This window comes from Platichthys flesus, chromosome 6, assembly GCF_949316205.1.
Source record: "Platichthys flesus chromosome 6, fPlaFle2.1, whole genome shotgun sequence".
Taxonomy (NCBI): Eukaryota; Metazoa; Chordata; class Actinopteri; order Pleuronectiformes; family Pleuronectidae; genus Platichthys; species Platichthys flesus.
This window is the reverse complement of record NC_084950.1, coordinates 22,410,325-22,420,841: the sequence shown is the minus strand read 5'-3', so window position 1 is coordinate 22,420,841 and position 10,517 is coordinate 22,410,325. Positions and strand designations below refer to the sequence as shown.

The 10,517-nt window shown below is 42.3% G+C and overlaps 1 pseudogene; it reads left to right on the top strand.

Moving 5' to 3' along the window:
- Positions 1 to 7,283: 7,283 nt before the first annotated feature.
- Positions 7,284 to 8,862, top strand: LOC133955092 (E3 ubiquitin/ISG15 ligase TRIM25-like; annotated as a pseudogene).
- The last annotated feature ends 1,655 nt before the right edge of the window (positions 8,863 to 10,517 follow it).

Genomic DNA, 10,517 nt, shown 5'->3' with positions numbered 1-10,517 from the left:
CACATGAACAGAAGTCAAAATTATAACTTTCCAACTTGGGACATGGGACCATCCGAGCAGCATGTAAAGGCTGCACTGTTTTTTTTTAAGTGTGTCTAACTCATTGATCAGCAGGTACACCATCGGATCATGTGGCAAACAACTCATGAAGAACATTTACATCCTTCATTGTTGATGAGATATCATACTCCGCTGAGTCATGACTTGGTTAAATCTGAACATACACATGAAACCCACGTTTCCTCCCAGTGTTATCATTATGTTTAAGAACTTACCTAGGAATACTAGGTGGCAGTGTTTAAGTAATGCATTGATAGGTACATGGGCATCTAGATAAACACTGCAAGCAAACACTGAAATTCAATTCAACGTATACTTTTAAATGTTGAATTTGCCAAAATATGAGCTGCCTAGAATGACGGGCCTCAAGTTTTAGCTCACAAAAACAGACAAACCAAACATAACCATCACCTTAAGGTTTTTAACTTTTGACCACCTTTGTCAAATATAATAAATGATTCACAATTCTAACAATCATACATGTTACTTCCACCTTATTGAATTCATTTTTTTTATTTCAGGCTTTGACTATGATGTGTTCGTAATTACTTTATATCAGGGTTCATACACATTTTGACCAATCGATTTCCATGACTTTTCCATGACTTTTCAATAACTTTAAACCAAATTTCCATGACCGAACATTTTGTGACAAAATGTAGCCTTCAAACTAACAATGAGAATTCCAAGGCATACAGTATACCTTAAATGACACAAACACAAGTATGCCTGCTTATATTTTGAGCGTATTTCTTTAATAGCATAGGAATTATTTAAAACTCAGCGTATGAACGACATGAAAATTTGAATATAACAAATTTCCATGACTTTCCAAAACTCTTGCAAGATCATTTTTTTCCATGACATTTTAAAATTCCATGACTTTTCCAGGTTTTCCATGACCTTACGAACCCTGTTATCTGTAGTCTTATATTTAATGCATGTAGTTTGTCTCATGACCAGCAGGGGGGCGACTGTGACTCCAAGTCCTGTGGCCCCCAGAGACAGATTTGGTTGTAAACAAGGCATAAATTCCCCCCGAACAGAACGATTTTTCAAAGCAGTGTTGGCTTTTTCTGAATAAACCTGCCCGTTGGTGCAAAAAGAAGCTGTTTGCTGGCAACTGTGTGCACAACAGGGCCACCTGTCAGAGCCGGCAGCCAGCAGGACTTCACCTCAATGCCTTCAGAAAGCTTCTTAATGTGTGTCCTGCCTGCAACTGAGGCAGCAGGGAAGGAGAAAAGCCTTGGAGAAAAAGAGTCTGCAAAGTGCAACCCCGAGCTGTAACTCAGAGTTTCCTAGCAACATGCTGTGCAAGATGAGACTGAGAGTTTTGTTGAACTCATCTGCATCTGCTGCCTTTTTTGTTTTATTCACAATTGTTTTACTGTTGTCATACTGGAGCAAAGTCTCGTCTTAGTTTGTATTTTTGTATATAAATTTTTATTCCATCAGTTGGCTGCTTTTTTTCTTGCACATGATCCTGTTAGTGTCCATAATCCTCCCCGAATCTCACGTCCAATCACACACACATTTCTCATTCAAGGAGTTCTCATTTGGAGAAGCATTTGCATGTGTTCTGTAATCTCTCCCTCTGTCTCAGACTTGTTGAATCTTAAACCTTACGCTCCCCCGCCCTCTTCCTCCCCCTGCCTCCGCCCATTCCCCCGTTTGCAAGAAAAGGCCAAGACAAAAGCATGAATGCATAATTAATATAGTGAAGCTGCATTTTTAATTGTTGCTGGTCTTCAAAGTTGCCCAGTGGCATTGTCTCATGGTTCAGGCCGGCTGCTTCCGATGGCAGAGCTTCATTCAGGTCCTTTTTAGGGCCCAGGCGCTGCAGAAGCACCGGCAGACAACGGCTCCAAGCTCGCCTCTTTTCTCAGGGTGTCTGCCCGCACAATGGACTTCCATAGCCTGCACACAAAAGAGGCTGGCACATGAAAAAACACCCAAATTCAATGGCATTCCTCTCCACAATACACTCTGAGAATATCTGCTGCTCCCTCTCTCTCTCCTCGTGCACTGCTGGGTGATGTATGAGGATGATGTGTGAGGATCAGGAAGTTATGCATTCCTGCATCAAAATGAAAGAAAGTTGTTAAGATATTTCAGTCTGAACAAAAGTGGTTGGCTGACAGACCGACTAACATATTTTATCATACATTTATGTTCGAAATAACACTGGATAATTGCAGTTAAATAAAGTGATCCTCATTTTTAGTGAGTAAACGACGGCTGTTAGCAACACAACAGAGCCCGGTCCCAGTTCTTACACCCTATCAGTAAAGAGTGTACACAGACATGACACAGTTGGAGTCTCTGATCTATGACACTGTAAAAACTCTTTTTAACAAATTAAAATATGATGGGCTGCCACGTTCTAGATATATAATGGAAACTTAGCCATTAGCCTTCTTGTTTTCACATATTTTCATATATATGTGTCGTCGGAAGTGAAATTGGTGGTGTGGGAACAGGTTATTTTGCTAATGTAATGGATCTGTCAACACACACACACACACACACACACACACACAAACACACCCATAGTCAGATGGGCTGACATCAGTTCCCTGATCACATCGTCTGTGTGTGCAACGGGTATGGAGGCTGAGCTTTGAGTCACAGGCTAGTGGGATTGGGTTGGGGCGGGGGGGTTGGGGTCGCTTCACCATTGTCATTTCAACTGAGCTTCGTTGGCACACCGGCCAGCCACTTACAACCCTGAGGCTGTTGGGAGCCACAAAGGGCCACAGTGGAGGGAGAGCGAAGCTTGGTGAACTTCACCAGCACCCAGGGCCTAATCCTCCTGCCCCGTACATCTGCGCAGAGCCCGATTCAAAAGCCAGACCCCCTCTTTTTTCCCTCTAAATTCTCCCTCCTCCCCATCATACACCACCTCTTTTCTTCTCTTTCAGTGTTCTTCTGCAGCAGCAGAAAGGACGAGCTTTTGTCGTGGCCCATGGTGTCACACAGACACAAGACCTGAGCCTGCTAGTCATCAAATGGAAGCTCTCTCTGAGCCTTTCACAGTGCTCACTTTGCTCATGTCGACTTGGGGAAAGAGGGGGAAACTCTTATTTTAGCACGTGAAAAGGCTCCAGACGGGGACATGAAGGCAAGCTCTTCACATTGGACACAATTGACTTTGAAAGCCACCATTTCTCTGGGAGTGGAAGGGAGTGTTGCCGGGATGTTGGCATCATGTTTTAATTGAATTGACTGTCAGTAGGTCTCAAAGGGACAAGTTGTGGTTCGCAAAATAAACTTATTATGGAAACACTCTTGTGGGATCCTGCTGAAGTTACCCAGCACAAACATGAAAAAAAGGTAAAATGGCTAGGACAGGGATTCAGGTTTGATCAAAGGTCAAGGCAAATAAATACAAATGCAAATTGTTGATTTTTAAAATGTAAAATTAATACAAATGTTGCTTTACAACCAGAATAGCCATATTCGTGGGTTTAAAATGTGTGATATTTTGTGAATAAAGTCAAAGAAAAAACATGTTTTATGTTAAGAAAATAGATAATTTAATTTAAAACAAACAATTTATTAATTGTTATATTATATTTATAATATTTTAAGAAGAGTTTATTTGGAAATAGTTTATTTTGACTACACCTATTAGAAATCTAAACTGTGGGGTGCTCTTGTGATAAAGATGATAACGGATTTAACTATAACTTCGGTTCATGTCGATCCCCTGACCTTAGCACATCATCCCTTGTCTTCCTCTTCCCTTTCATGTCTCCAATGTTAACTCTCTACTAAAAGCTTAAGTTGTAATGTAACATAATTATAAAATGGCTAACAAATTAACAGTTTACAAGAAGTGATATAAGCATTGGTGTTTAGAATTTTTTGATGTCGCTATCATCAATAATTTCAACCACCACCTGAGCTAAATATCTGGCTTTGCAGCTGATACATGCTGAACGGTTAACACCAGCCTTTCTCTTAAATGTGTCTGTCAATTGGTGCAGAGCAAATAGTAATTTTTTTTTTTAAAGATGCCTGGCTTCCTGCTGCAATCAGAAACCACGCCATGCGAGTGGTGAGGGTGAACCAGAACAGTAAAGGTGTGGACAGGACATATAAACAATAAGGTCACTATGAAGCCTTGTGAAGCTGAGGGGAGCTGAAGTGTTCAAACTGTTCAACACAGAGAGCAGTGCAGGTGGTTGGATGTTGCCACATATCCTGATCCTCTGATCAAAATATCTGTTTCAGGTTGAATCTTGGATGTTTAGGACATTTCCCCTACGTCTTTGCAGCAGGGGAACTGGATCTTCTTGTTAAGTTTGTCCCAGAGGACACATTGTGACAAGAAAAGAGAACATGGACATTACAGACTTTTAGCTATTCCACCTTTCCAATTCTGTAGTTGTCTCCTTGCTTCCTGCTGTATGCCGTCCTGCTCGTGACATCAATAGTGAGCTAGTGTCAGGCTGACAGTGACTCGGACGCATAACAGCTTATTAACGCGAAACCAAAACCTGCAGCAGGTGGTCAACGCTTCATACATCATCTGCTCAGAGACAGAGTCAAATATCTGCATAACGTGTGGGTTTAGGAGGAGGAAAAAACATGGAAATAAAAAACTGAGTGAGTGATGTCTTATGTCATCTGATACCAAATACTGTATAGTAAGGCAGTTTCAGGTAATGTGACGCTTTTGTTTTGTACAGTTGTATTAGAGATGGAAACTGAACCAGTGTTTAAAGTGAATTAATGGCGCACTCTAGTGGTACTCATTACAAGCTGCAGCATGAGGCCATATAAACTCTGACACTAAAACATATGCCATGCGTTCAGGAGTTGAGTCAACTCATAATAGCTCACATCTCTAATTATCTTCACTTAAGGTGATCAAAATCTGCATGGGAACTAAAGCCCTGCACAGGGCTGCATGCTTGGATTTCAGCCTCTAAATTTACATGTAAACTTTGCCACTTTTACAACCAAAAACACTGCTACATGAAAACAAGGGGGGCAGTGTGCACTCAGACCAAAGTCACAGTAGCAACAATTAATGAAACAAGGTTCAGCAAAAGAAAATACTCAGCCTTGTTTCAAAGGTGAAGAGGCAATAACCCCCCCCCCCCCCTACACATCCAAACTGGAAGGGCTGGAGAGATTTGTCTGAGCGGCAGCAGAGCTCCCTAAAGCTCTCTGAAGAAAATTCAAAGAGCTCAAACACCAAGTATTACTAACGCGGTGAGTACTTGCTGATGACATTTACTGTAAAAGGACATGTCTTAACCAGGACTAATTAACTATAACTGTGGCTGAAGTTATTGTGGAGAAAATGACACAGTTTTTAATGCACATTTCATCTCCTTGGTTCTCTGCTCTCTACCTTCTCTTCCTTATGTGAGCCCAAGCTGAATTCATGATGTGACATATATGGAGGGAGGTTTTAGTGTCTGTCTGGGTTTCTTTTGAAACTGATTTCTTCCATGAATTTGCAGATTGGAATGATCTCATTAACAATTATGCGAGGCTATTACTGCAATGCTAAATAAATCAGATTAGTGCTTTTTTTTTAAAACAAAGGCAAAACCTTTCAGAGTGTTCCAGCCTTATTTATATAGTCCCAATAAAACCCCTATACATACAGTAGTCTATATTATACTATTTTAGGAAATCTGGGAAGAGAATATACTTTTAAAATTGACATGTAACACATTTTCAATAAAATGCCTAAAATTATTGTAGGCAGTGTGTTACTCTGATTGAACCAATACCTGTCATCAAATCTCACCTTAGAATCTGTACCTCTGCCCTTTCACTTTGTTGATTTGGACTCAATTCAAGATTTTCATTCATATCTCAATTTGTGCCTGATATTATGTTTACACTTTAGGGCTCCCACTGATTTAAAGTTAGTAGTTACTAGTTCAAGCCATTTGCCAACTAGTTGTGTTACATTTAAGATATTGATTTTATGAGTAAAAAATGTAAGGGGGCGCAACAGAAAATGGTTTAAGTTTAAAGACTGGCAAAGAACGTAACATTCGCTGTGTCCCAATTCAGGCTGCATTGGAAGACTGACTGAGTCACATGGGCACCACTGGACTGTCCCAATTCGAGTCCTCTTGAAATGACACCGCACTTCAGAATTCTTGCCTGACATATGTCACTGTTATGGAAGTTTTCTGGAAGCTGGTGAAAGTAGAACTCCGTCAGCAGCTGATGTCTTATGCAGAAGATTTTAAAGTAGACGTGATACAGCAAGGAGACCAGAAGGTGAAACAAACGCTATAACAAAGTAACATGAGCAAGTGTCAACCCCAAGTCTGAGGATGTCTCCCATAGCATCCCAGTATATTTCCTGACACTTGCGTCCCACGTTCCAACAGCACGTCCATGAATGGTTAAAATTGCTGTCACTCTCTATATACATGTAGGTGTTTGCAACCTATTGGATAGTCAAGCCTAAGGTATGCATTCCAAAATCACATTGTGTCCTTACGTCTTGCTACTGGTGAAATACACAAAAGAGTTAAAGTTGGTGAGAGTTGAAGCTGGTGCCTCTCTATCTGGAGCATCTGAGTTAGATATGAACGTCCCTCAATGTAGACACCACAATGTACTGTACTGGTCCTTTATCTATAACCTGACCTTTGGCACTGCTTAGAGAGAGAAGGGAGTATGGAATGAGACAGGCACTATTCTCCTCCACAGATATAATATGCCATATACAATCTACATAATATAAAGTGACCTATACAGTTATGTGTGAGGGTGGTCCAAAAATCCTCAACATTCACTATATCTAATACTCTCAGGGACTACCTGTAAATCCTGTCTGTCTGTGACTGACTGTGGATCCTAGTGTCACATGGTGTTTTTCCTTTTTTTTTCTGCTACCAAACAATGAATCAAAACATCATTAATTAAGACTCTTGCTATTGACCAATGTTTGCTGGTTGACCATTTGGGGGCAGTCTAAGTAAATAGTCTAAGTCCTGACTGTGTAATCAGCTGCTGTACTCGTAAATTAGTCACAGGAATATACAGATTATGCCAAAAATGTAATTGCATGTCCCTGCATGTTGGTATATGTTCTCAGTAAATATGGTCCTCAGTTGGGTGAGCAACAGAATTCCTATTATATTCCTCTTAATATAGTTTGATGTAATAACACAAATCATCAAAAGATATGCAGATACACTGTACAATGCTCTTTTTTCTATTTTTCTCCTCCATGTGTAGACATGTCTGCCGCCAGCTGTCTGCTGACTGAGGATCAGTTCCTGTGCTCCATATGTCTGGATGTGTTCACTGATCCAGTCACTTTACCATGTGGACACAACTTCTGTATCAAATGCATCACTGGACACTGGGATATTAACGTCCTGTGTTATTGTCCCAACTGTAAAGAGCGTTTGTACAAGAGACCTGCGCTGCGGATCAACACCTTCATCTCTGAGATGACTGCTCAGTTCAGACGGTCGTCTCAACAGAAAATCTCAGAGCAACAAGCTGCCAAACCAGGAGATGTTCCATGTGACGCCTGCACAGGAGCCAGAGTGAAGGCCCTGAAGTCTTGCCTGGTGTGTCTGGCCTCCTACTGCAACACTCACCTGGAGGTGCACCTGACAGTGTCAGGCCTGAAAAAGCATCAGCTGATCGGCCCTGTGGAGAACCTGGAAGGCAGGATGTGTACGAAGCACGATAAACTGCTGGAGCTCTTCTGTAAGACCCACCAGGTGTGTGTCTGCCTGCTCTGCACCATTTCAGACCACAAGACACATGATGTTGTTCCTCTGAAAGAAGAATATGAAGAGAAGAAGGCTGAGCTGAGCATGAGAGAGGCTGAACTTCAGCAAATGTCCCAAGAGAGACGACGATTATGGAGATCAAACGTTCAGTTGAGCTCTGTAAGACAAGTGCATACAGAGAAATAGAAGAAGGTGTTCAGGTCTTCACGGCTCTGAGGAAGTCTATTGAGAGAGGCCAGGCTGAGCTCATCGAGACGATCAAGGAGGAGCAGAGAATGAAGGAGAAACAGGCTGAAGGCTTCATCACTGATCTGGAACAAGAAATCAGAGAGTTGAAGAAGAGAAGCGCTGAGGTGGAGCAGCTCGCACAATCTGAAGACCACCTCCACCTCCTCCAAAGCTTCTCGTCCCTTAGCACTGGTCCTCCCACCAAGGACTGGACAGGAGTCAGTGTCCATCCTCCATCCTATGTGGGGATTGTAAGGAGAGCAGTGAATCGGCTAGAGGAGACCCTCACTGTGAAGATATTGAAGCTTCTTGATACTGAACTGGAGAGAGTCCGGCGGCACACAGTGGATGTGACTCTTGATCCTGATATAGTACAACCTATATTACTCAACCCGCTTGTGACTAGTAAAGTCGTTTCAAATTAGGATTTCTCATTTGGAAGATCATATTTTGAGGTTCCCAGTGGCCAGAATGTCTGACAACAATGGACTGATCACCCTCAGCCCCACTGATGGCTACTGGTCTGTATGTTTAGAGAGGCAAGATAGGTATTTTGCCAGTGGTGAAGCAGAAGTCCCTCTCTCTCTGAAGTCAAAGCCTGAGAAGGTGGGCGTGTTTGTGGATTACGAGGAGGGCCTGATTTCCTTCTATGACTTTCACTCTGCTGCTATTATCTACTCCTTTGTTGGCTGCTCCTTCACTTGTAAACTTTCCCCATTCTTTTTTCTGTCCGAATGATGGTGTTGTAGTCCACAACCAATTCATGCACCTCTACTGGGTAGAATTTAATTCCACAACTGCAGCAAATTGTAGAATAATCAATCTCTTAAATGAGCGCTGATCATTTCATCTACATCCATGTGTTATTCCCTGTGGAATCAGTGAAAAAGTCGAAAAACACCATATCTTGCAATGTTTAAGTAAGTGATAAAGAAGTCCTGAATCCACCCCTTGATCTGCACTCAAATTTATTAAAACTGTGAAAGGTTTTAGTGATGCAATTGTAATTACAACTATGTGCACATGGTTATCTCCTGGTTACTCTTCTTATCTCTGTTTTATCAAATCAATCAATCAAATTTTATTTGTATAGCCCATATTCACAAATTACAATTCATCTCATAGGGCTTTAACAGGGTAAAAATATGTAGAAACCTCAGAGAGAGACACATGTGAGGGATCCCTCTCCCAGGAGGGACAGAAGTGCAATAGATGCCACGTGCAGGACAACATCATCAATAATCAAAGTCTCTAGCAGCATTGATGAGGGTAGACATCCCGAAGGACAACCCCAACACGACATGCCAAGCAGTCCCGCTGCAAGCACAGTCCATGCTCAGCAACCATCTAGACCACGATCCACCATCCAGACCAGACGCCACTCCAGTCCTCAGTCACCGTCCACCGCCGCCCACCAGGAGGACCCATCACAAGCCACCACCGCGGTCCTGGTCCACCGCCCGTGCCCAATGCCAACGCGACACAGGGTCCGCCACCAGCACCACGATCAGCCCACATGACTCAGAATCCGCCACACTGGATCCAACACCGCGACCCCCGGTGCGCGATCCACAAACCATAATCTGCGGGTGATAAAGCAAAGGGATTCCGGGGAAGGGGGATAGGGATGGAGAAGAGGAAGGAGAAGCTGGAAAGAGAAGCTCCGCGTGTCATGTGTCACAAAATAGAACAAGTAACGTTCTGGCGCACTAATTAGCTCTAACTATAAGCTTTATCAAAAAGGAAGGTTTTGAGCCTACTTTTAAACGAACAGATGGTGACTGCCTCCCGAACTGAAAGTGGTAGATTATTCCACAGCCGAGGGGCTTGATGGCTAAAAGCTCTGGCTCCTACTCTACATTTAGAGAATTTAGGGACGACAAGTAGGCTTGAATTCTGGGAGCGGAGTGCTCTAGCGGGTTTATAAGGTACTAACAGCTCTTTAAGGTATAAAGGCGCTATATTATTAAGGGCCTTGAAGGTGAGGAGGAGAATTTTAAATTCTATTCTAGATTTAACTGGAAGCCAGTGTAGCGATGCTAATATAGGAGAAATGTGCTCTCTTCTCTTTGTTCTCGTCAGGACACGTGCTGCGGCATTTTGGACAACCTGTAGAGTCTTTAACGACTTCCTGCTGGAGCCTGATAATAATGAATTACAATAGTCCAGTCTCGATGTAACAAAGGCGTGGACTAGTTTTTCTGCATCTTTTTGTGAAAGGACATGTCTAATTTTTGAAATATTACGCAAGTGGAAAAAAGAGGCCCTTGAAATTTGTTTTAAGTGACTATTAAAGGATAAATCAGGATCGAAGATCACTCCCAAGTTCCTGACTGATTCATTGGAAGCAAGGGCAATGTCGTCTAGCGCAGCTATATCATTAGATAATGCATCTCTAAGGTGTTTGGGGCCAAGTATTATAACCTCTGTTTTGTCTGAGTTTAATAAGAGAAAATTGCGGGTCATCCAGGTTTTTATGTCCTTGAGACATGTTCG